Raw genomic sequence first — 24,452 nt, forward strand, 5'->3', positions numbered from 1 at the left:
GGTCGGATCAGCTGGTAGTTGCCTGTAGTGTTCCTGGTTGTTCAGTTGTCGGTACACTGATGAACTGGAACAGTCATCACAGGGATCTGTAGAGGAGCGACCAAAGAAGGTGTCAACATGGACCCCACTGGAGGGCCGCTGCCCTGGGCTTGACGTGGATGCTCAAACTGTCAGGAAATATATAAATGCCAGATTCATCAGCCGTACCCACAAGGTGGAGCAAAACATCATCCGTTCACAACGCAATGCCACCCAGGCTCTTAAAACCAATCACAACATTGTCATCAAACCAGCAGATAAAGGAGGAGCCATTGTCATTCAGAATAGAACAGATTACTGCAAGGAAGTGTACCGACAACCGAACAACCAGGAACACTACAGGCAACTACCAGCTGATCCAACCAAAGGACACACCCGTGATTTAAAGACACTGAGCAGAACTTTGGATCCAGTCCTTCAGAGTTCCCTACGTGCCCTCATCCCACGTACTTCTCATGTAGGTGACTTCTACTGCCTTCCAAAGGTACACAAAGCCAACACACCGAGACGTCCCATCGTATCGGGCAATGGGACCCTATGTGAGAATCTCTCTGGCTATGTGGAAGGCATCTTGAAACCTATTGTACAGAGGATCTCCAGCTTCTGTCGCGACACTACGGATTCCTTACAGAAACTCAGCACCCACTCCAGCACCAGTCGAACCGGGAACATTCCTCGTCACAATGGACGTTTCCGCACTCTACACCAGCATCCCCCACAATGATGGCATCGAGGCAACAGCCTCAGTACTCAACACCAACAACTGCCAATCTCCAAACACCATCTTACAACTCTTCCACTTTATTCTTGACCACAACGTCTTCATCTTTGACAACCAGTTCTTCATCCAGACACAGCCATGGGGACGAAATTTGCACCCCAATATGCCAACATTTTTATGCACAGGTTCGAACAAGACTTCTTCTCTATGCAGGATCTCCAACCAACATTATACACCAGGTACATTGACGACATTTTCTTCCTCTGGACCCATGGCGAGGAGTCACTGATAAAACTACACAGTGACATCAACAAGTTTCATCCCACCATCAAACTCACCATGGACTACTCTCGACTATCTGTCTCATTCTTGGACACATGCATCTCCATCAAGGATGGACACCTCAGCACCTCACTCTACCGCAAACCCACAGACAACCTCACAATGCTACACTTCTCCAGTTTCCACCCAAAGTGTATTAAAACAGCCGTCCCCTATGGACAAGCCCTACGCGTACACCGGATCTGCTCAGATGAGGAGGAACGTGACGGACACCTGGAAGTACTCAGGGATGCCCTCACAAGAATGGGGTACGATGCCCAACGCATCGACTGCCAGTTCCGACGTGCCACAGCAAGGAACCGTAATGACCTCCTCAGGAGACAGACACGTGCTGCAACCGACAGGGTGCCCTTCGTTGTTCAGTATTTCCCAGGAGCTGAAAACTTACGCCATGTCCTTCGTGCCCTGCAACACATTATCAATGAGGATGAGCACCTCACCAAGACCTTCCCCACACCTCCACTACTAGCCTTTAAACAACTGCCAAACCTCAAACAGCTCATTGTTCATAGCAAGCTGCCCGGCTCTCAGGACAACTCCATACAACCCTGTCACAGTAGGCGCTGCAAGATGTGTCAGAGTGTGGACATAGATACCACCATTACACGTGGGGACACCTCCCACCTTGTATATGGCAGGTACTCATGTGACTCAGCCAATGTTGTCTATCTTATACGTTGCAGGCAAGGATGCCCTGAGGCATGGTACATTGGGGAAACCGAGCAAAGGCTACGACAACGGATGAATGGGTACCGCACAACAATCAACAGACAGGAGGGTTCCCTCCCAGTTCGGGAACACTTCAGTGGTTCAGGACATTCAGCCTCGGACCTTCGGGTGACCATCCTCCAAGGCAGACTTCGGGAAAGGCAGCAGCGAAAAGTGGCTGAGCAGAGGCTGATAGCTAAGTCCCATACCCATAGGGAGGGCCTCAACCGGGACCTTGGGTTCATGTCACATTACAGGTGACCACCATTGCACTATACACACACACAGATACTCCTACACACACACACACTCTCTCACACACACAGGCACTCCTATACACACTTCCACACGGACACACATATACACAGACGCGCACACAGACACCCACACACACCCTTATAGACACACACACTCCCACACTCACACATACAACCCCTCACAGACTTAAGACACTCTGCACTCACTACACACACACATACACTTTCTCACACTCACAATCACACACACAGACAAAGACCCACATGCACACATATAGTTTGTGGGGTGAATTTGTACTTGCAGGGTTACATTGTACTTTGCTCAAAAACGGCATGAATTTATGTTATCTCACTTTTTAGATTAGAATCAATCTAAACATCATGGTATAGACAGAGAACACAGGGGGCCAACACCTTCAACATATTGTCTAGCTATCACCATTGTTAACAGCTAACCCGAGAACGCAACTTTTTAAAAAAAGGTTTTGCGATTTACACATGGAAGAAGTGAAATTATCACTGTATTCTAACAGATGAAAGGCTTAACAGACAATCAATTTTTCAATGTATAATTTCAGTTACATCACACTGTAAATTTTTGCTGTAAATTCTGTGTGTTAGGATTGAGCCCTCCACTACCACCTGATGAAAGAGTGATGCTCCGAAAACTAGTGTGCTTCCAATTAAACCTGTTGGACTATAACCTGGTGTTGTGTGATTTTTAACTTTGTACACCCCAGTCCAACACCGGCATCTCCAAATCATTGATATTTGGAAGCTGTGTCCTACTGCCAACCTGGGTTCAGCTCAGTCAAGTCAGCATGAGGGATACCAAAGGTGGATTCAGCACCAGGGATAAGGGAAGGAACCAGCCTGAAACCCCACACCTAATTACCATCAGGTATTCCATTGCAGGAATGTCCCTTCCCTTCACCCTTGACAAGTTAATTTGATATCCTATGGGACACACACGGTAATTGACCCCCACTGATTTTCATGCAAGCTTCCTGGCCTTAAGATCAAAACCAAATATAACAAAGAATTAACTGTGATCTTTTAATGGAACTAAATCAAGGAAAGAAAAAAAATGGTTCCACATGATGTCGTAATCAGATCGTTGCAGACCAGTTCTGTTTGTCAGTCTGATGCATGGTTTCTGGAGTGGAGAAGGTGAGGTGTTAATCAGACCAGGAGAACTTAAACAGTGTATGCTTCCGTCATCTGCAGCCTCACCATTTTGATCTGAAGAATAAAAACAGAATATTGAATTGAATATAAAAACAGCCTTTTTAATGTCTGGCAATTGATTATGTCAACGCAGCGCAATGACAAAGGGGAGGGAATGATGCTTCCCTGGTTTAAAGCTATGCATCTGGAGCAATAGTGTCCACTTCTGGCCACCTTATGTCAGGAAAGTTGGAGACCCAGACTGGGATGAAGAGAAATGTCTTCACTGAAAGGGAAGTCTATCTTTGGAATTCTCTACCCCAGAGGGTTGAGGTCGCTCCATCGTTGAATATATTTAAGGCTGGGATTGACAGATATTTCTCTCTCAATGTATACTGAGAGTGGGTGTGAAATGACCATGTTGATTGGTGGAGCAGGTTTGATGAACCAAATTGTCTATCCTGCTCTGAGTTTTATCTTCTTAACGTATTTGATTAAACACCTCTAAAATGAGCAGAAGGTTACAGCCCACTGCATGTGGGGCTGAGAAAAACAGGCATATCCACCCCATTATCCTGCATTAAAAGTTCGGACTGCTGTAGTCTACAGCTTGGTTCCCATTAATTCCCCAACCCTCACTCCCAAATCAGAGTTGAGTCAGGCACTCCTCTCATTAATGGGTTTGGTCAACTTCCAAGCAGACTGATCGTTACACCCCCAAAACACGCTCACACCCACCTACCACTGGGTAGCAGCCTCCCAGGACATATCGAGTCTGTAAGCTGCTAATGAGGATTGAAAAGGTAGCTATAAGTGGATGGTTCCCCTTGTGGGGCAATTTAGAATGAGTGATCATAGTTTTAGACTAAGTGACTTGTTTTAGACTTAGCAGTTTCAAACAATGATGATAAATTACTTCCCTCAAAGGATCATTAATATATAGAATTCACTACCCCAGAGTGTGGTGGATGTTGGGGCATTGAGTAAATTTAAGGAGGAGATAAACAGATTTGTAATTAGCTTGAAGGGTTATGGGGAGCAGACAGGAAAGTGGAGTTGAGGCCAGGGTGAGATCAGCCATGATTGTATTAGATGGTGGAGCAGACAGGAGAGACTGAATTGCCTTCTCCTGCTCCTAGTTTTTAAGTTCACAGTTGATACTATCTTAATAGGACAACGGACAAATGTGCAGCTCTTTTCCATTCTGGGCCGTGGAATAGAAATGGATTAACTAATAAAGTCTTACCCTGAAAGGTGAGTTCATGTCCTCTGTTCTGGCGAATGGCTCTTCAGTTCTGAGTATCTGGGTAGACATGAATATTTGAACACAACTGTTATAAAGTCTTTTGATCTTCACAGCATTGAAAAGTCTACATCTACTTCTGGTCCATAGCACTGACAGTGTTCTGCAGACAGAGGTCCCTGTGAGATGCTGCAAACCAGCCTTCACACCGCCTGTAACACCCAATTCCAATTCCCACAGTGTCCCAGATCCCAGCTCTTCTGTGTCTCACAGTATCAGAAAACCTCAGCTCCCTCACTGTCCACATCCCACATCATCTCAAAGCCCAACAACCAATACCTCTGTATCTCAAAGCAACCCCAAGTACTGTAGGTTCTCAGCATTGGAAATCTTGCATTCTTTCAGTTCATCAGGTTGGGGATTTGGGGGCGTTGGGGAGGGGAGAGAACATTTGTTAACCTTAGGTTGTCTAACAAAAATATTAAGCTGTGTTTAAAATAAATTCCTTTCACTATCGTTTGGAGATAACTTGTCAGACTTTAGTCGCTGGTCATGTCATTCTGACTTAAGGAACATCCCAAAAGATTAGAGCTTGAAAAGCATTGAATCTTACCGTGAACATTTGCAGCAGCAAGGTTGCTGAGAGTTAAACCTTGGGATACACGCCACTCCCAGTTGTCCTCCTCCCACCATTTCAATATCTGATTTGGGGTCTTCGTCCTGCTGGATTACAAACATTTCAACCTGTGTTAGTGTATTGTACAGACTTGGAGTCATACTGAATATCATTTTATGGGTCCAGTCCTCAGAGGAGTCTTGGACAATGTATTTGGAATCATACTTAATTATACTTTCTGTTAATTTAAAAATAAGTGAACATCCACCAATATTTATTGTTGATCCTCTGAGAGCTAATGATGAGCCTTCTCGTTTCTCCTCCCAAATCTTCTACTTAAACTGTTCAGCAATGTTATCACATGCTCCTTAGGAACCAGTGGAATTCAAGCCTGGGTCTCCAAAGGTACACTATCACTGTACCCACACCATCCCCATGGTGAGCCTGTTCCTTGAGATGTTCACTTGGACACACGTGAGGCTGGTAAGAGATAACATACAATGGTGTGGGAAGTCTCATTGAACAAACTGGGTATTATAGTCCCCATTGAATATTCCTAGCATGGTTCAGTTACAGAGTAAACCTCTCTCTGCACTGTCTCATTTAACACACCTTGCTTTGTTTCGTTAGAGAGTAAAGTTCCATCTGCACTGTCTCAGCAAGCGCTACTATGCCAGATGCGTTGCCAAGGTGCTCAGCAAAATTGGTTCTGGAATGTTTAATCAATTATGAGAATCTCCAACCTCAAAACAGCAACCCATAAGGCTTGTGTGACATGTCTCCACTTCATGCATCAACCACCTTGATATGTGTAAGTGGAATTGCCAATTTAAAATCAATTGTACTGAATGCTGAATTTACACCACCTATACAAGGTTCCAGTTTCATGTCAGTTTCATTCAGTGTGGTTGGCAGTGACTCTGCTGAGGCCTTGCAAGCCCATTATTTGTACTACCATCTTTGCAGGGAGAATGGGGATGGGCAGTAAATGCTTCAAACAGAGTAGGAGAGGAGGATAAGAAGTCTTTGACCTTTATAGTGAACTTCAGTTAGGAGATGATGACACACTGGTAATGTCACTGAATTAGCACCTGATGTTCTGTGAGCAAAGGATCAAAACCCATTGCAGTAGATGGTGAAATCTGAATTCAATAAAAAGCGATCCTGATGGTACTCTTGTTGACATTATTGATGATTATTATTATTAAATTAATGGTTCATTAATGCTTTTTAGGGAAGGAAATCTGCCATCCTTATCTGGTCTGGCCTACTATGGTTCCAGACCCACAGCAAAGTGGCTGTCTGTTAACTGCCCTCTGAACAATAAATACTGGTCTAACTAGTGACACCCATGTATCATGAATTAATTGTCAAAAATTAAAGTCTTTCATTCCACCAGTCTATCTGAGATCCAATCTTTGGAAGAGAGGTGACAATTCTGCTGTGACCTAACTAAATTTCAGTTTTTTTTTCAAGAAAGTCAACATGGGCGGCACGGGGGTGGCACAGTGGTTAGCACTGCTGCCTCACAGCGCCAGAGACCCGGGTTCAATTCCCGACTCAGGCGACTGACTGTGTGGAGTTTGCACTTTCTCCCCGTGTCTGCGTGGGTTTCCTCTGGGTGCTCCGGTTTCCTCCCACAGTCCAAAGATGAGCAGGTCAGGTGAATTGGCCATGCTAAATTGCCCGTAGTGTTAGGTGTAGGGGTAAATGTAGGGGAATGGGTCTGGGGGGTTGCACTTCAGTGGGTCGGTGTGGATTTGTTGGGCCGAAGGGCCTGTTTCCACACTGTAAGTAATCTAATCTAATCTAAAAAAAAATTAGTCAGACACATCATGCAAAGTAATTACCAAACACAGATCGATCGTTCACAGCATTGCATAATGAAACTACAGGTCCCACTCCTTGGCTAGGGTACTGATTAATACTGTTACCTGTGCTCCCACCATAAAGGATTGGTCCTTAGAGAGTTTGCCAACTTAACTGGACATAGTCTGAGAAGTTTCATTACATAATATCCAACCTCCCCACCCAACCAGCAATTTTTCTGTATCCCAGTATTCTTAAAACTAGTAATAATAGTGTTGTTAGTTATTAGCGTCCAATAAAACTAACAGAAAGCGCACAGCTCTTTGTAATTTCAAAGTGAGTTTTATCGCTGGTTTGGTTACAGGAGATTAATCCTTAATATGGAAACCGCAAGATAATTCTGCAGCTTCAGCAGCTGTAGACCTCACCGTGTTAACCACTATGACTGAAACACAAGAATATCAGTCGAATCTTACAAACATTTGGGGCCTATTGCTGTAAGCTCATATTTCCTGTATCAGCGCTGTATGTTCTGGTCATGGTGACATCTTAATACAGAGAGGAGAAAGTGAGGTCTGCAGATGCTGGAGATCAGAGCTGAAAATGTGTTGCTGGAAAAGCGCAGTAGGTCAGGCAGCATCCAGGGAACAGGAGAATCGACGTTTCGGGCATAAGCCCTTCTTCCTGAAGAAGGGCTTATGCCCGAAACGTCGATTCTCCTGTTCCCTGGATGCTGCCTGACCTGCTGCGCTTTTCCAGCAGCACATTTTCAGCTCTTAATACAGAGATCCAACTCAAAGGTGTATTTGTAGATGTAAAGTAGTCCTTGAAATTGTCTACGACACACGTAGAGCAATCAACTGTTGAACAGTTAGTGGATAACGAAATCGCGACTTTGGCAATGTATCTCTCACATCTCTCAAATGTTTTCTCTAAGCTGCATGACCCTGCAGTAATTACATTGTGTGGTGAAACACAGTAATCAGCTCCAAACACAATTGAAGGTCCCTTTATGGTGCACGTATAGGTGCCTATACAGCTATCCTGTACGTATGTGCAATGAACTAAATAAATTGTGCTCAACATGGAAACGTTAGAGATGCTTTGCCTCCTGCCACCCTCTATCTATGCTAGTTAATTTGACAGTTTCACTGAGCTGAATGAACTATGCAGCAATCCATTTCTCTCTGGGAAAATAAGGAACTAATTCAGACCAGATCAATAATTCGAGGATCATTAATTGCAGAACCAATGCTTATAGGATCGATACTGGAATGGTTGCAACCAGATGGTCAACAATTAAGACGAAGTGTGTCAAATATTTCATACATTATATGAAGCCTTCGGCTCTTAATTGCTACTCAGTTTATAAAATAGCTTTGAGAATGTAAAACTCACTAGTCACATCATTAGTTGTGTATGATACATTTTTAAATAAATATTTTTATTAAAAACTTTTTCAAATCTTTTACAAAGCAACTATATGTAAAAAAATATACAAAAAGATAGAGGTTGTACAACAATGTCATATCATAGTACTATTAATATTAAACTACTCTATTCTACCAGAACAAATGTATCTACTAAACTAAACGACAATCAAATTACATAAAAATTTAATTAAGCTGAATTCAAATTAACTTAAATTAAATTTTATCACATTATTTCACACACCACACCTTCACTGAAGCTCCTGCCCCTGGGAGCACCAGTCATTACACCCATTCATATTTTTCCCCAGATTCCCCCTCCCAGTGCCCCTCGGGCGTCCAAACTGATCCTCACAGCTATATCACGGCCCCAATTAATATTGCCAATAAGTCTGCATCAATATAATTTAGAAAGGGCCACAATGTCTTATAAAACTGCTCCATGTTGTGGTGCACCATATTTGTGAGGTAGTCTTGGGGGAGATGCTCCATCACCAGCCTGCACCACTCCATAAGACCTGGGTTTTTTTTCCAATGTCCAATTCATTAAAATGTTCTTTCTCGCACAGTGGGGAAGAATGTTACACATTCTCTTCCCGTGTTCCCCCAGAGAGGGCAAATTTGGCAAGCCCAGAAGAAGAAATACTGGGACCATTTTGACTTCAATTCCCAGGATTTCCTTCAGTTGCTTTACTATGGCACCCCAGTATCTCCAGATCTTGCAACATGACCAAAAGCATTGTGTGAGAGTGCCTATACTGATTTTACATTTGGGACACCCTGGTGACGCTCCTCTCTTGAACTTAGCTAGCCTCTCTGGTGCCATATGAGCCCTATGTAAAATCTTCAATTGCATAGCCTGCGCTTTGTTATGCATTGAGATTTTCTTTACATTTTCCAACATATCTTCCTCTCCTAGTTCCCGATTTCAAGTCCAAAAGAGTCTCTCCACGTCTCCTAAGGCATGTCCTTTCTGTAAATGATGGAGTACTAACTGGAAAAGCGCCCATGCACCAGAGCATTCTTTTCTCCACGTCTGACTTGTAAGGCTGAGCCAGGAGCATGGTCTTCTTCTGTATATAATCCCTTATCTAAAAGTACCAGAACGATACATTTTTGTAATTTGGCACGAGCTGAAGTCGTGAATGCTTCTGAAATGTGAATTAGCTCACAGTTAAAAGGACATGCTCAGAAGAAGCTTTCATTAACCTTTAAATTAATAGTTGTACATATCAGGACAGCAATATGAGTAAAACGTTGAGATTATACTCTCAAATGGAACAAAACAATCTTTCAGTGACTACATTGCTGGCTTCTAAGTTGGAGGACTGTGAATTCAGGTCTAAGTATGGAATTTTAAGAATTTGTATGGAAATCAAAGCTTTGTTATAATTGAAAATGACCATGAATCTGTTGTATTGTTGTAAAATTCCAACACTTTCACTGTCTAGAGAAGGAATTCTGTCACCCAGACCTGTACAGCCTACGTGTCACCCTTGGCCCACACCTATGTGATAACAACTGCCCTTTGAAGTGGACAAAGAAGCTCCTCATTTGTATCACCACCAACTCGGCATAAATAGCGATTAACGCACATTCAGGTTGGCACTGTTAACACAACAAAGGTTTCTCGTCATCATTTTCAGCTTGACCAGAGGTGATTGCTGACCCCGTGAAATCAACAGGTCAATGATCCCCTCCCATCAGAGTATCAGACAGTCAATGGAGATGAAAATGATGCCGAGGATATTTCAAAGAAAGCAAATGGGTTGGCAAAAGCAAACCCCTGATAAATGAGAGCAGTTTGTCAAGTGCAGTGATTGTGGAACGGGTTTAGAAACCCACAGATTCTCAGTTTGAAATCTAACCACACATTGAATCAATGTGAGCTGGTGAGTAATAAAACCAAACTGATTCACTGAGCCCCTTCAGTGATGGGGATCCTGCCACCCTATCTTCATCTCGCCGGCATGTCAGTAGGCTCATATCTCAGCGTGGATTATAAACTGGAGTGAGACTTTAACCCACAACCTTCTGAGAAGGAGGTGACAGTGCTCTGCCTGAAACAGACAGTCAACAATCAACATTGCTTGTGTGACAAGGAGTTATTTCCCATCAAAATTACAGTATACATCAACCCGGCATATATGATGACTTCATTTTCATGGTCCCAAAATTCCTGTTTTTGCATATACCTTGACCCCTCCCACCCACTTTTCCAGCCCCAAGATGCTATTCTGACATTTGGAGCCTGAATTTTTCTCTCCACAGATGAATGTTTTATTGACCTGTACTTTCTAACTGGGTGTAAGGGATCAGGGTGTAGGCAGACAATACAGGCTGTGCTGCAATAATATGCAGGAGTTTAAGACGTACCCTGCACATAGCTGACCCCCTAAGGTGATTGGTAAACATGACAACCACCACTTCTTCACTTTTATACTTGGCATATGAGTTGACTCTTCATTTCTGGAGATATGTTTGCAGGTTTTAAAGGTCAACTTCTACATGTGGCTAAAACAGTGTTAGTGTAGCATAGGGTCTGGTTGGAGATTTTCATGAGCAATCACTGCTGTTTAGGAGGAAGAATGGCTTTAAATCAGTGCCCAACACAATGACACGCCACACAAAGACATTTAAGATGAGGTGTTCGTGTGGCTGTGCGATTTTACTGCTGAGTGTAATTGAGAGCAAAATTATTTTCTTTGGTGAATCGTTACTGTTGATACAATTCCTGGATTGCAAGCTTTCTTCGATATTCTGTTTTCGTTTCATTTCTCATGCTGTCATTGAACCTCTCTGCTTTATTGTTGAAAATAGCTTTGTGATGGGCGGCACGGTGGCACAGTTGTTAGCACTGTTGCTTCACAACGCCAGAGACCCGCGTTCAATTCCTGCCTCGGGCAACTGACTGTGTGGAGTTTGCACATTCTCCCCGTGTCTGCGTGGGTTTCCTCCGGGTGCTCCGGTTTCCTCCCACAGTCCAAAGATGTGCAGGTTAGGTGAATTGGCCATGCTAAATTGCCTGTAGCGTTAGGTGAAGGGGTAAATGTAGGGGAATGGGGCTGGGCGGGTTGCTCTTTGGAGGGTCGGTGTGGATTTGTTGGGCCAAAGGGCCTGTTTCCCAGACTGTAAGTAATCAAATCTAATCAATGCTGCCCTGGCTGAAAACATGAGGGAAGAGGAAAAACAGCAAAAATTATGTTCAATGCTAGTTACTGCTTTATGACAGTAAAGCAAGATCCAACAGATATAATCAATGGAGCTGAATTTCATCTGCCCTATGCATTCAGCTCTTGAAGATCTGATATAAATAGGCAAATCTGAGGCCAAAATAGGCATGATTGTGTAACATGGCTTTTAATTTAATCTCATTTCCAGTTACCTCTTTGTAACTTCTTCTCAACAGAGGGGAATTTTGCTCTCCTCCTTGACCTGTAGCTTTAAACCTTCATCATCCGTTACAGAGCAATTATTTGCATATCTGCACAGATTTCAATGAACATGAATCCCATGTTATTTTTATTGCACATAATATAAATTTATCAGGACTATAAATCCTGTTCTGAGATTCGTACCCTGTCATTGTGATCTCAAGTGTTCATATCTGTTGATATAAATTGCATCTGAAGAAACAAAAAGATTAGCAGATAAACATACTCCTGTGTACTTGTGTGAAAGAGATAGAGAAAGACAGGCCACGGAAATGGTAACTCGGATATGCTGTTTATATAGAGTACTCGTGTATGCTGTTTCTATAGAAAAGGATAAAGTTTGGGATTTGAGAGATAAGTCATTTCAAAGAGAAGGTACGGACATGATTTTAAAATAAAGTAAAGTGAACGGTCCCTGTTTAACATGCAATTTATTATGATCCCTGCAGACACCGACAACTCCTAAAAGATACACACCCTTCGACCTAAATACAGAGATATAATACCCTCTCTTAATACAGAGATCCAACTCAAAGGTGTATTTGTAGATGTAAAGTAGTCCTTGAAATTGTCTACGACACACGTAGAGCAATCAACTGTTGAACAGTTAGTGGATAACGAAATCGCGACTTTGGCAATGTATCTCTCACATCTCTCAAATGTTTTCTCTAAGCTGCATGACCCTGCAGTAATTACATTGTGTGGTGAAACACAGTAATCAGCTCCAAACACAATTGAAGGTCCCTTTATGGTGCACGTATAGGTGCCTATACAGCTATCCTGTACGTATGTGCAATGAACTAAATAAATTGTGCTCAACATGGAAACGTTAGAGATGCTTTGCCTCCTGCCACCCTCTATCTATGCTAGTTAATTTGACAGTTTCACTGAGCTGAATGAACTATGCAGCAATCCATTTCTCTCTGGGAAAATAAGGAACTAATTCAGACCAGATCAATAATTCGAGGATCATTAATTGCAGAACCAATGCTTATAGGATCGATACTGGAATGGTTGCAACCAGATGGTCAACAATTAAGACGAAGTGTGTCAAATATTTCATACATTATATGAAGCCTTCGGCTCTTAATTGCTACTCAGTTTATAAAATAGCTTTGAGAATGTAAAACTCACTAGTCACATCATTAGTTGTGTATGATACATTTTTAAATAAATATTTTTATTAAAAACTTTTTCAAATCTTTTACAAAGCAACTATATGTAAAAAAATATACAAAAAGATAGAGGTTGTACAACAATGTCATATCATAGTACTATTAATATTAAACTACTCTATTCTACCAGAACAAATGTATCTACTAAACTAAACGACAATCAAATTACATAAAAATTTAATTAAGCTGAATTCAAATTAACTTAAATTAAATTTTATCACATTATTTCACACACCACACCTTCACTGAAGCTCCTGCCCCTGGGAGCACCAGTCATTACACCCATTCATATTTTTCCCCAGATTCCCCCTCCCAGTGCCCCTCGGGCGTCCAAACTGATCCTCACAGCTATATCACGGCCCCAATTAATATTGCCAATAAGTCTGCATCAATATAATTTAGAAAGGGCCACAATGTCTTATAAAACTGCTCCATGTTGTGGTGCACCATATTTGTGAGGTAGTCTTGGGGGAGATGCTCCATCACCAGCCTGCACCACTCCATAAGACCTGGGTTTTTTTTCCAATGTCCAATTCATTAAAATGTTCTTTCTCGCACAGTGGGGAAGAATGTTACACATTCTCTTCCCGTGTTCCCCCAGAGAGGGCAAATTTGGCAAGCCCAGAAGAAGAAATACTGGGACCATTTTGACTTCAATTCCCAGGATTTCCTTCAGTTGCTTTACTATGGCACCCCAGTATCTCCAGATCTTGCAACATGACCAAAAGCATTGTGTGAGAGTGCCTATACTGATTTTACATTTGGGACACCCTGGTGACGCTCCTCTCTTGAACTTAGCTAGCCTCTCTGGTGCCATATGAGCCCTATGTAAAATCTTCAATTGCATAGCCTGCGCTTTGTTATGCATTGAGATTTTCTTTACATTTTCCAACATATCTTCCTCTCCTAGTTCCCGATTTCAAGTCCAAAAGAGTCTCTCCACGTCTCCTAAGGCATGTCCTTTCTGTAAATGATGGAGTACTAACTGGAAAAGCGCCCATGCACCAGAGCATTCTTTTCTCCACGTCTGACTTGTAAGGCTGAGCCAGGAGCATGGTCTTCTTCTGTATATAATCCCTTATCTAAAAGTACCAGAACGATACATTTTTGTAATTTGGCACGAGCTGAAGTCGTGAATGCTTCTGAAATGTGAATTAGCTCACAGTTAAAAGGACATGCTCAGAAGAAGCTTTCATTAACCTTTAAATTAATAGTTGTACATATCAGGACAGCAATATGAGTAAAACGTTGAGATTATACTCTCAAATGGAACAAAACAATCTTTCAGTGACTACATTGCTGGCTTCTAAGTTGGAGGACTGTGAATTCAGGTCTAAGTATGGAATTTTAAGAATTTGTATGGAAATCAAAGCTTTGTTATAATTGAAAATGACCATGAATCTGTTGTATTGTTGTAAAATTCCAACACTTTCACTGTCTAGAGAAGGAATTCTGTCACCCAGACCTGTACAGCCTACGTGTCACCCTTGGCCCACACCTATGTGATAACAACTGCCCTTTGAAGTGGACAAAGAAGCTCCTCATTTGTATCACCACCAACTCGGCATAAATAGCGATTAACGCACATTCAGGTTGGCACTGTTAACACAACAAAGGTTTCTCGTCATCATTTTCAGCTTGACCAGAGGTGATTGCTGACCCCGTGAAATCAACAGGTCAATGATCCCCTCCCATCAGAGTATCAGACAGTCAATGGAGATGAAAATGATGCCGAGGATATTTCAAAGAAAGCAAATGGGTTGGCAAAAGCAAACCCCTGATAAATGAGAGCAGTTTGTCAAGTGCAGTGATTGTGGAACGGGTTTAGAAACCCACAGATTCTCAGTTTGAAATCTAACCACACATTGAATCAATGTGAGCTGGTGAGTAATAAAACCAAACTGATTCACTGAGCCCCTTCAGTGATGGGGATCCTGCCACCCTATCTTCATCTCGCCGGCATGTCAGTAGGCTCATATCTCAGCGTGGATTATAAACTGGAGTGAGACTTTAACCCACAACCTTCTGAGAAGGAGGTGACAGTGCTCTGCCTGAAACAGACAGTCAACAATCAACATTGCTTGTGTGACAAGGAGTTATTTCCCATCAAAATTACAGTATACATCAACCCGGCATATATGATGACTTCATTTTCATGGTCCCAAAATTCCTGTTTTTGCATATACCTTGACCCCTCCCACCCACTTTTCCAGCCCCAAGATGCTATTCTGACATTTGGAGCCTGAATTTTTCTCTCCACAGATGAATGTTTTATTGACCTGTACTTTCTAACTGGGTGTAAGGGATCAGGGTGTAGGCAGACAATACAGGCTGTGCTGCAATAATATGCAGGAGTTTAAGACGTACCCTGCACATAGCTGACCCCCTAAGGTGATTGGTAAACATGACAACCACCACTTCTTCACTTTTATACTTGGCATATGAGTTGACTCTTCATTTCTGGAGATATGTTTGCAGGTTTTAAAGGTCAACTTCTACATGTGGCTAAAACAGTGTTAGTGTAGCATAGGGTCTGGTTGGAGATTTTCATGAGCAATCACTGCTGTTTAGGAGGAAGAATGGCTTTAAATCAGTGCCCAACACAATGACACGCCACACAAAGACATTTAAGATGAGGTGTTCGTGTGGCTGTGCGATTTTACTGCTGAGTGTAATTGAGAGCAAAATTATTTTCTTTGGTGAATCGTTACTGTTGATACAATTCCTGGATTGCAAGCTTTCTTCGATATTCTGTTTTCGTTTCATTTCTCATGCTGTCATTGAACCTCTCTGCTTTATTGTTGAAAATAGCTTTGTGATGGGCGGCACGGTGGCACAGTTGTTAGCACTGTTGCTTCACAACGCCAGAGACCCGCGTTCAATTCCTGCCTCGGGCAACTGACTGTGTGGAGTTTGCACATTCTCCCCGTGTCTGCGTGGGTTTCCTCCGGGTGCTCCGGTTTCCTCCCACAGTCCAAAGATGTGCAGGTTAGGTGAATTGGCCATGCTAAATTGCCTGTAGCGTTAGGTGAAGGGGTAAATGTAGGGGAATGGGGCTGGGCGGGTTGCTCTTTGGAGGGTCGGTGTGGATTTGTTGGGCCAAAGGGCCTGTTTCCCAGACTGTAAGTAATCAAATCTAATCAATGCTGCCCTGGCTGAAAACATGAGGGAAGAGGAAAAACAGCAAAAATTATGTTCAATGCTAGTTACTGCTTTATGACAGTAAAGCAAGATCCAACAGATATAATCAATGGAGCTGAATTTCATCTGCCCTATGCATTCAGCTCTTGAAGATCTGATATAAATAGGCAAATCTGAGGCCAAAATAGGCATGATTGTGTAACATGGCTTTTAATTTAATCTCATTTCCAGTTACCTCTTTGTAACTTCTTCTCAACAGAGGGGAATTTTGCTCTCCTCCTTGACCTGTAGCTTTAAACCTTCATCATCCGTTACAGAGCAATTATTTGCATATCTGCACAGATTTCAATGAACATGAATCCCATGTTATTTTTATTGCACATAATATAAATTTATCAGGACTATAAATCCTGTTCTGAGATTCGTACCCTGTCATTGTGATCTCAAGTGTTCATATCTGTTGATATAAATTGCATCTGAAGAAACAAAAAGATTAGCAGATAAACATACTCCTGTGTACTTGTGTGAAAGAGATAGAGAAAGACAGGCCACGGAAATGGTAACTCGGATATGCTGTTTATATAGAGTACTCGTGTATGCTGTTTCTATAGAAAAGGATAAAGTTTGGGATTTGAGAGATAAGTCATTTCAAAGAGAAGGTACGGACATGATTTTAAAAAAAAGTAAAGTGAACGGTCCCTGTTTAACATGCAATTTATTATGATCCCTGCAGACACCGACAACTCCTAAAAGATACACACCCTTCGACCTATCTCAATAAAGGGACAAAGGTGAACAGGAAAAAAATAGCTAATCAAATAATTCCTCACTGTATCACACTTAAGAAGAGAAAACAATCCCAATTTGAATTCACCAAGATGCCCTCATTTGTCATAAAATGTATAATATTTTCAAAACAATTTCTAAGAATTGCCATTCAATACAAGTATATGGAAAGTTTCCAACCTGTTCCTTAAACTCCTTTGAGAATGTTTCAGATGATCTGTTTGCCAGTTCAATGGAGTAATTCCTGTTCTCTATTTTTACTGTCACTCTGATGGCATAAGTGACATTTCCTGTAATACATTGCAACATGTGTTAGTACCTTATTTACATTTGTAACAATAAGCTGTACACCTTAGGACCCAAGTTTAACGCAAGCAGGATAGCACAAAAATTGCCTCCAAACAATATGGGTGGATGTTCCATCTACATTTATGCTGTCTGTCTGTTTTCTGAGGGCAGGTGAAGATGTGAGCTCCAAAGTATCCTATTTTTATAAACAAGATATTTCATATTGTGGTAGTTTCATTAAAGGTCAGTCTTTGGAAGGTTTGCTGATTTTATGCAAGAGTAGTGATATTTTACATTAGCTGCATGAAAGTGGGAAAAGTTTTAAAAGGTATCTAATTTTTTAAGTGCTTTCAATAGCTTTCATGGTTTCAGTTTAGACATTTGTTGAGGTGTGCAATTATGTGATCCAATTGTTTATTTGGGGGATTTATGTGCTCTTGGATGTAGTCCAGTTTTTACAATAGGCTTTGTGAATTGATAATATATAAAGTGGATAAGTTGTTGGGGTGGGGATGGGTCAAGGATATGGCCAACCTGAGGCTAATTGAAGCACAGGGGTGGGAGGTGGAAATGCAAATCAGATTCATCCCAGTTCGTGTCTCCTACAGACAAAAATAAGCCTAAATGTCATATTCAGGGAAATGCAGAAACAAACAAAATATTTTGATTTACAAAAACCATGAGACCAGAAGAGTTAGGATTAAGAGTTAGGGCGGCACGGTGGCTCAGTGGTTAGCACTGCTGCCTCACAGCGCCAGGGACCCGGGTTCTGTTCCAGCCTCGGGCAACTGTCTGTGTGGAGTTTGCACGTTCTCCCCGCGTCTGCGTGGGTTTCCTCCCACAGTCCAAAGATGTGCAGGTCAGGTGAATTGACCATGTTAAATTGTCCATCGTGTTAGGTGCATTAATCAGAGGGAATTGGGTCTGGGTGGGTTACTCTTCAGAGGGTCGGTGTGGACTTGTTGGGCCGAAGGACCTGTTTCCACACTGTCGGGAATCTAATCTAATCTAAAATAGGCCATTGAGCCAATTAGGTTTTTTTCTCTCTAATTAAGTGAGATTATAGTTGATGAATTATCCTCAATTCTACTTTCCTACCTTTACCTCATAAACATTACTCCCTTACTGATTCAATACCTGTCTATCTCAGTCTTGATTTTACTTAGTGACCCAGCCTAGGCAACCCTTTGCAGTATATAATTCCACAGATAAGGGAGTCAGAGGATGGGGGAATGGGCAGGAAAAGGTATTTGAGGCCACGGTCAGAGCAGCTATCATGTTATGACCTTCCCTCCATCATAAGGTCAGAGGCAAGGATCTTTGCTCATTCAGCACTACTCCTGAAGCAGTCCAGCTCAAATGCAACAATGTCCAGGCTTAGTCTGAAAAGTTGCAAGTGCGTTTGGACCAGGCAAATGCCTGGCAATGACCATCTCCAATAAAAAGCAGTCCAGCCACAGTCCCTTGACATTGAATGGTGTTACCATCACTGAATCCCCCACTATCAACGTGCTGTGGGTGACCATTAAGCAGAAATTCAGCTGGACTCACTGTATAAATACAGCAGTTACAAGAGTAGGTTAAAGGCTAGGAATACTGCAGCAAGTAACTTACTTTCTGACTCCCCAGTGTCTGTGCACCCAATTTAATATTGGAATGTAACATTCACTGTGTTATGATTGTGGTGTAATGTTCCCTGTGTTGATAATGGGTGTAATATTTTTCAATATTTAAACAGAATGATATTACTGATGTTAGTATTGGACTGTAACATTACTTGCATTAATTTTGGAGCGCAGCGTTCTCTGTGTTAGGATTAAGGCAAATTATTGCTGATACTGAAGCATAGTAGTCTCTATGTTATTATTGGGGTAGAATGTTCTTTATGTTAATATTGAGATGTAGCCTTTTCCCATGCTAATATTGAAGTGTAATATTTCCTTATTAAAATATGTTGTCATATTTCATATTATTAGTGAGTTGTAGTGTTGCCATATTGTTTAATTTTAAAAATAATTTGATGTCTGTCACTGCAATGTAAACTAATAACCAGATAAATTATAAAACAGATGCAACTTACTAGGGACAGTTTGGGTAATAATTCACCGTACTGTCCTTCGTATGGTATTTGGCAGGTACATTCAACACCATCCCAGGAACCTCTATGTTTACACGGATTAACTGATTGAATAAAAGACAAACATTTTGTAACGAGGAATATAGTCAGCCAGAATGAGGAGTCACTGGATTCAAGATATTAACTCTGTTTTCTTCCCACAGATGCTGCCAGACCTGCTGAGTTTCTCCAGCAATTTCTGATTCAGATTTTACATATCAGCAGTTCTTTGTTTTAGTTTAGTGGCTCTTTGATGGATCTATCCACCCAGTTCCACTCACTGGTTTAGTCTCCATAATCCATTTTGCTTTTCTTTTCAAATATATCCTTTTTTTTTCAGGCAGAGTCCTATAGGGGGCTGAATGACCTGAGCTATGGTTTGAAATGCAGCAGAATCGTGTGAAAAGGCCAGTGAGGCCTAAGTTGATGCCGGGAACAATTTGCAGCACTTTTAAAATAGGGTGTCAATGTGATGTACCCACTAAGGAGTGGTGAGTTGCCAATTAAAGGAGGATTATTGCTTGGTTAACAACCTTGCTTACAGTGGATCACCTCATTAATATGCAGCTTTCTATCATACTTCTGGCAGCGAGGAAAATGGCTGCTGAGAATTCTCGACACGGACATCAGAGTGGGTACCAGGTGACTTCAGATTGCTTGCTTGCTCTGCTTGCTCTGAAGACCCTCTATGTCAGACATCAGACACTAACTTGGCAGAAAGTGAGGACTGCAGATGCTGGAGATCAGAGTCGAGAGTGTTGTGCTAGAAAAGCGCAGCAGGTCAGGCAGCATCTGAGGAGCAGGAGAATCGACGCTTTGGGCATAAGGAATGAGGTTTGTGGCTGGTGGTGCTGAGCGATAAATGGGGTGGTGTGGGGGGAGCTAGAGGGAAGGTACCTGAGAATGCAATAAGTAGATGAAGGTGAGGGAGAAGGTGAAGGGCCGGAGAGGAGGGTGGAGTGGATAGATGAGAAAGATGATGGACAGGTTAGGAGGGCAGTGCCAAGTTGGAGGCTTGGGACTGGGGTAATGTTGGGGGCAGGGGAAATGAGGAAACTGTTGAAATCCACATTGATCCCTTATGGTTGCAGGGTCCCAAGGTGGAATATGAGGCGTTCTTCCTCCAAGCATCGGTAAGGGTTTGGCGATGGAGGAGGCCCAGGACCTGCATGTCCTTGATGGAGTGGGAGGGGGAGTTGAAGTGTTCAGCCTCAGGGCAGTGGGGTTGGTTGGTGCGTGGTGTCCCAGAGATGTTCTCTAAAACAGTCCGCATGGAGGCATCCTGTATCCCCGATGTAGAAGAGACCACATCGGGTGCAATGGATACAGTCGATGCCATTGGTGGAGGTACAGGTAAATTTCTGTCGGACGTGGAAGGACCCTTTAAGGCCTTGGATGGAGGTGAGGGGAGTGATGTGGGTGTAGATTTTGCATTTCCTGTGGTGGCAGGGGAAGGTGCCAGGAGTGAGGTGTGGCTGATGGGAGGGTGTGTCCCTGATGAGGGAGTCGCAGAGGGAATGGTCTCTCTGGAACTCTGGTATGGATGGGGACAGAAATATATTTCTGGTGGTGGAGTCTGTTTGTAGGTGGCGGAAGTGATGGAGGATGATCCAATGTATGCAAAGGTTGGTGGGGTAGAAGGTGAGGTCCGGGGAGAGGGGGGGAAGGGTTCTGTCCTTGTTGCATTGCGAGGGGTGGGGTTCAAGAGCAGTGGTGCGCGATGTGGAGGAGATGCACTGGAGGACATTGTTGACCACGTGGGAAGAGAAATTGTAATCTTGGAAGAAGGAGGCCATCAGGGATTTTCTTTGTCATTCTGGTAACAGATGCAGCAGAGGCAGAGCAGTTGGGAATAAGGGATGGCATTTTTTACAGGAGGTAGGGTGGGAGGAGTTGTAGTCTAGGTAGCTGCGGGAGTCGGAGGGCTTGTCTTAGATGTCCGTGGTTAGTTGGTCGTCAGAGATGGAGATGGAGAGGTCCAGGAATGGGAGGGAGGTATCCGAGATGGTCCAGGTGAATTTGAGATCAGGGTGAAAAGGTGTTGGTGAAGTTAATGAATTGTTTGACCTCCTCATGGGAGCACGAGGGTAGCACCGATACAGTCATCGATGTAGTGGAGGAACAGGTGGGGGTGGTGCCTGTGTAACCGCGGAAGATGGACTGTTCCACGTACCCAACAAAGAGACAGGCATAGCTGGGTCCCATGCGGGTGCCCATGGCTACCCCTTTGGTTTGGAGGAAGTGGGAGGATTGGAAGGAGAAGTTGTTCATGGTGAGGACCAGTTTAGCCAGGTGGATGAGGGTGTCAGTAAACAGTCCAGGTGAATTTGAGGTTGGGGTGAAAGGTGTTGGTGAAGTTGATCTCACACCATCCCAACCAGTACCCTTCCACCGATACCCTTATCCGTCTGGCTGAACTAGTCCTCACCCTTAACAACTTCTTCCAATCCTCCCACTTCTTCTAAACCAAAGGGGTAGCCATGGGCACCTGCATGGGACCCAGCTATGCCTGCCTCTTTATTGGGTACATGGAACAGAAACCATGCAGTCCCCAATGACTAATTCTCTGCTCATCTCCCCCTTTCCCTTCTGAGCAACAAGGGCAGACATTGTGCCAGAGACCTGTACCCCATAGCTTACCCCTGGTAAGTCGCTCTCTCCAACAGTATCCAAAACGGTATACTTGTTATTGAGGGGAACGGCCACAAGGGTTCCCTGTACTGCCTGCCAGTTCCCTTTCCGTCCCCTGACAGTAACCCATTTGCCCTTTTCTTGTATCCGAGGTGTGACTACCTCCCTGTAACCCCTCTCAATATCTCCCTCTGTCTCTCGAATGATCCAAAGTTCATCCAGCTCCAGCTCCAGTTCCCGAACGCTGTTTTCCAGGAGCTGGAGTTGGGTGTACTTCCCACAGATGCAGTCAGCAGGGACACTGGAGGTGACACTTCCCTCCCACATTCTGCAGAAGGAACATTCAACTGCCCGAACCGCCATTCCCACTGTACTAAATTCCCAAAGAGACTGTAGAAACATAAAGAATTTTTTTTAAAAACTAGTTATCTTACCAATCCGGCTCACAGAAACTTTTTTTTGGTTAGACGAGGAGGATGGGTGGGAGATACTACCTAAGTAATGTTTCAGGTAACACAGCGACCCAAGTATATTGCTTCACTTACTCAGCAATCCCATGTCCGCTCCTGATCAGTGTGCGCTCTGCCTATGCACAAGGTAAGTTTGTATAATTTTAGATTTACCTTCCCAGCAACCCCCAGTCCTCGCTGTTGCTCCACCCACTGCTGCTGTTACTGGCAAAATGCAGTTTTATTGAACAAACTGGGTAATTCCCAAAAATATTTGTGGATTATTTGGGCACTTACAAGAATCCAGCAACTCCATGGCCACTATAACTGGAGGCAATAGCTTATTTACAGATTTTTAAAACAGAATTCAGAGTCTCAAACTGCCATTGTGGAATTAAATGCAGAATCTCTGGAATATTATTCCATTGACATTGAGCCACAAAGAAGGAGATGTTAGAGGCGGTGACTAAAATACCTTGATGAATGGTTTTGCTTGACCATATGTTGGTATCTTGTACAACACACAGTCAGTACTATCAATGTGACTATGATTATCAGAACCACCACTACTGTCACGATGGTGACAGTCAACGTATGGACCAGGAATTCAGTTTTCTCCAATGTACCAGTAATCCTTCAATGTGTCACATCTGAAACCAAAAAAGAAATGGTCAGGCACAATGAACTTACTGAACTAAAATACGGGTCTCGAGTAAATCTTCTTCTGCACCATCTTATCAAAAACTCATAGGGTATGTGCAGCACAGGTTAGATATCGAGTAAAATTTCATCTATTATAGTCCCTATTGAATACTCCTAGCTTGTTTGGTTACAGAGTAAGCCTCTATCTGCACAGTCTCATCTAACACAACTTGTATTATTTAGTTACAGAATAAAGTTCCATCTGCATTGTCTCATCAAGTATTACTATGCCAAATTGGTTCTGGAATGTTTCAGTGATTTTGAGAAGCTCCAACCTCAAAACAGCAACCTCTATGACTTGTGGTGACATGTCTCCATTTTATGTATCAGTCACCTCGATATGTGTAAGTAACCACCTCACAGGACCAGGGACCCAGGTTCGATTCTAGCCTCGGGTGACTGTCTGTGTGGAGTTTGCACATTCTCCCCGTGTCTGCGTGGGTTTCCTCCGGGCGCACCGGTTTCCTCCCACTGTCCAAAGATATGCAGGTCAAGTTAATTGGCCATGCTAAATTGCCCATAGCTTTAGATGCATTGGTCAGAGGAAATGGGTCTGATTTACTCTTCGGAGGGTCGGTGTGGACTTGTTGAGTTGAAGGGCCTGTTTCCACACTGTGGGGAATCTAATCTAATTTAATCTAATCTAAAACTGCCAATTTAAAATCAGTTACATTGAATGCTGAATTTACACCACCTTACCACAAGGTTCCAGGTTCATGTCAGTTACATTCAGAGGCTGAGGGGTGACCTTATAGAGGTTTACAAAATTATGAGGGGCATGGATAGGGTAAATAGGCAATGTCTTTTCCCTGGGGTCAGGGAGTCTCTGGCAGTGGCAGTGACTCTCTGATGAGGCCTTGCAAGCTCAATACTTGGACCACCATCTTTGCAGGGAAAATGGAGATAGACAATAAATGCTTCAAACAAAGTGGTAGAGGAGGATAAGAGATCTTTGACCCACATAGTGAACTACAATTAGGAGATAGAGTCATAGAGACGTACAGCATGAAAACAGACCCTTCGGTCCATGCCGACCAGATATCCCCTAATCTAGTCCCATGTGCCAGCACCCGGCCCATATCCCTCCAAACCCTTCCTATTCATATACCCATCCAAATGCCTCTTAAATGTTGAAGTTGTACCAGCCTCCACCACTTCCTCTGGCAGCTCATTCCATACACATACCACCCTCTGCATGAAACATTTGCCCCTTAGGTCTCTTTTATATCTTTCCCCTCTCACCCTAAACCTATGCCCTCTAGTTCTGGACTCCCTGACCCCAGGGAAAAGACATTGCCTATTTACCCTATCCATGCCCCTCATAATTTTGTAAACCTCTATAAGGTCACCCCTCAGCCTCTGACGCTCCAGGGAAAAAAGCCCCAGCCTGTTCAGCCT

The 24,452-nt window shown here is 43.0% G+C and overlaps 1 long non-coding RNA gene across 1 annotated transcript; it reads right to left on the bottom strand.

The window, feature by feature from the left end:
- Nucleotides 1–2,963: 2,963 nt before the first annotated feature.
- LOC122544420 (uncharacterized) lies at nt 2,964–22,988 on the bottom strand. Its single transcript, XR_006310334.2, has 5 exons — nt 22,828–22,988; nt 17,049–17,158; nt 5,091–5,200; nt 4,481–4,537; nt 2,964–3,309 (listed from the first exon to the last, which is right to left on the bottom strand). It is a non-coding gene; the product is annotated as an uncharacterized LOC122544420 (long non-coding RNA).
- Nucleotides 22,989–24,452: the final 1,464 nt, after the last annotated feature.

Source organism: Chiloscyllium plagiosum, unplaced genomic scaffold (assembly GCF_037043375.1).
Source record: "Chiloscyllium plagiosum isolate Xiang-an unplaced genomic scaffold, Cpla_swu_hap1 HiC_scaffold_44, whole genome shotgun sequence".
Classification (NCBI taxonomy): Eukaryota; Metazoa; Chordata; class Chondrichthyes; order Orectolobiformes; family Hemiscylliidae; genus Chiloscyllium; species Chiloscyllium plagiosum.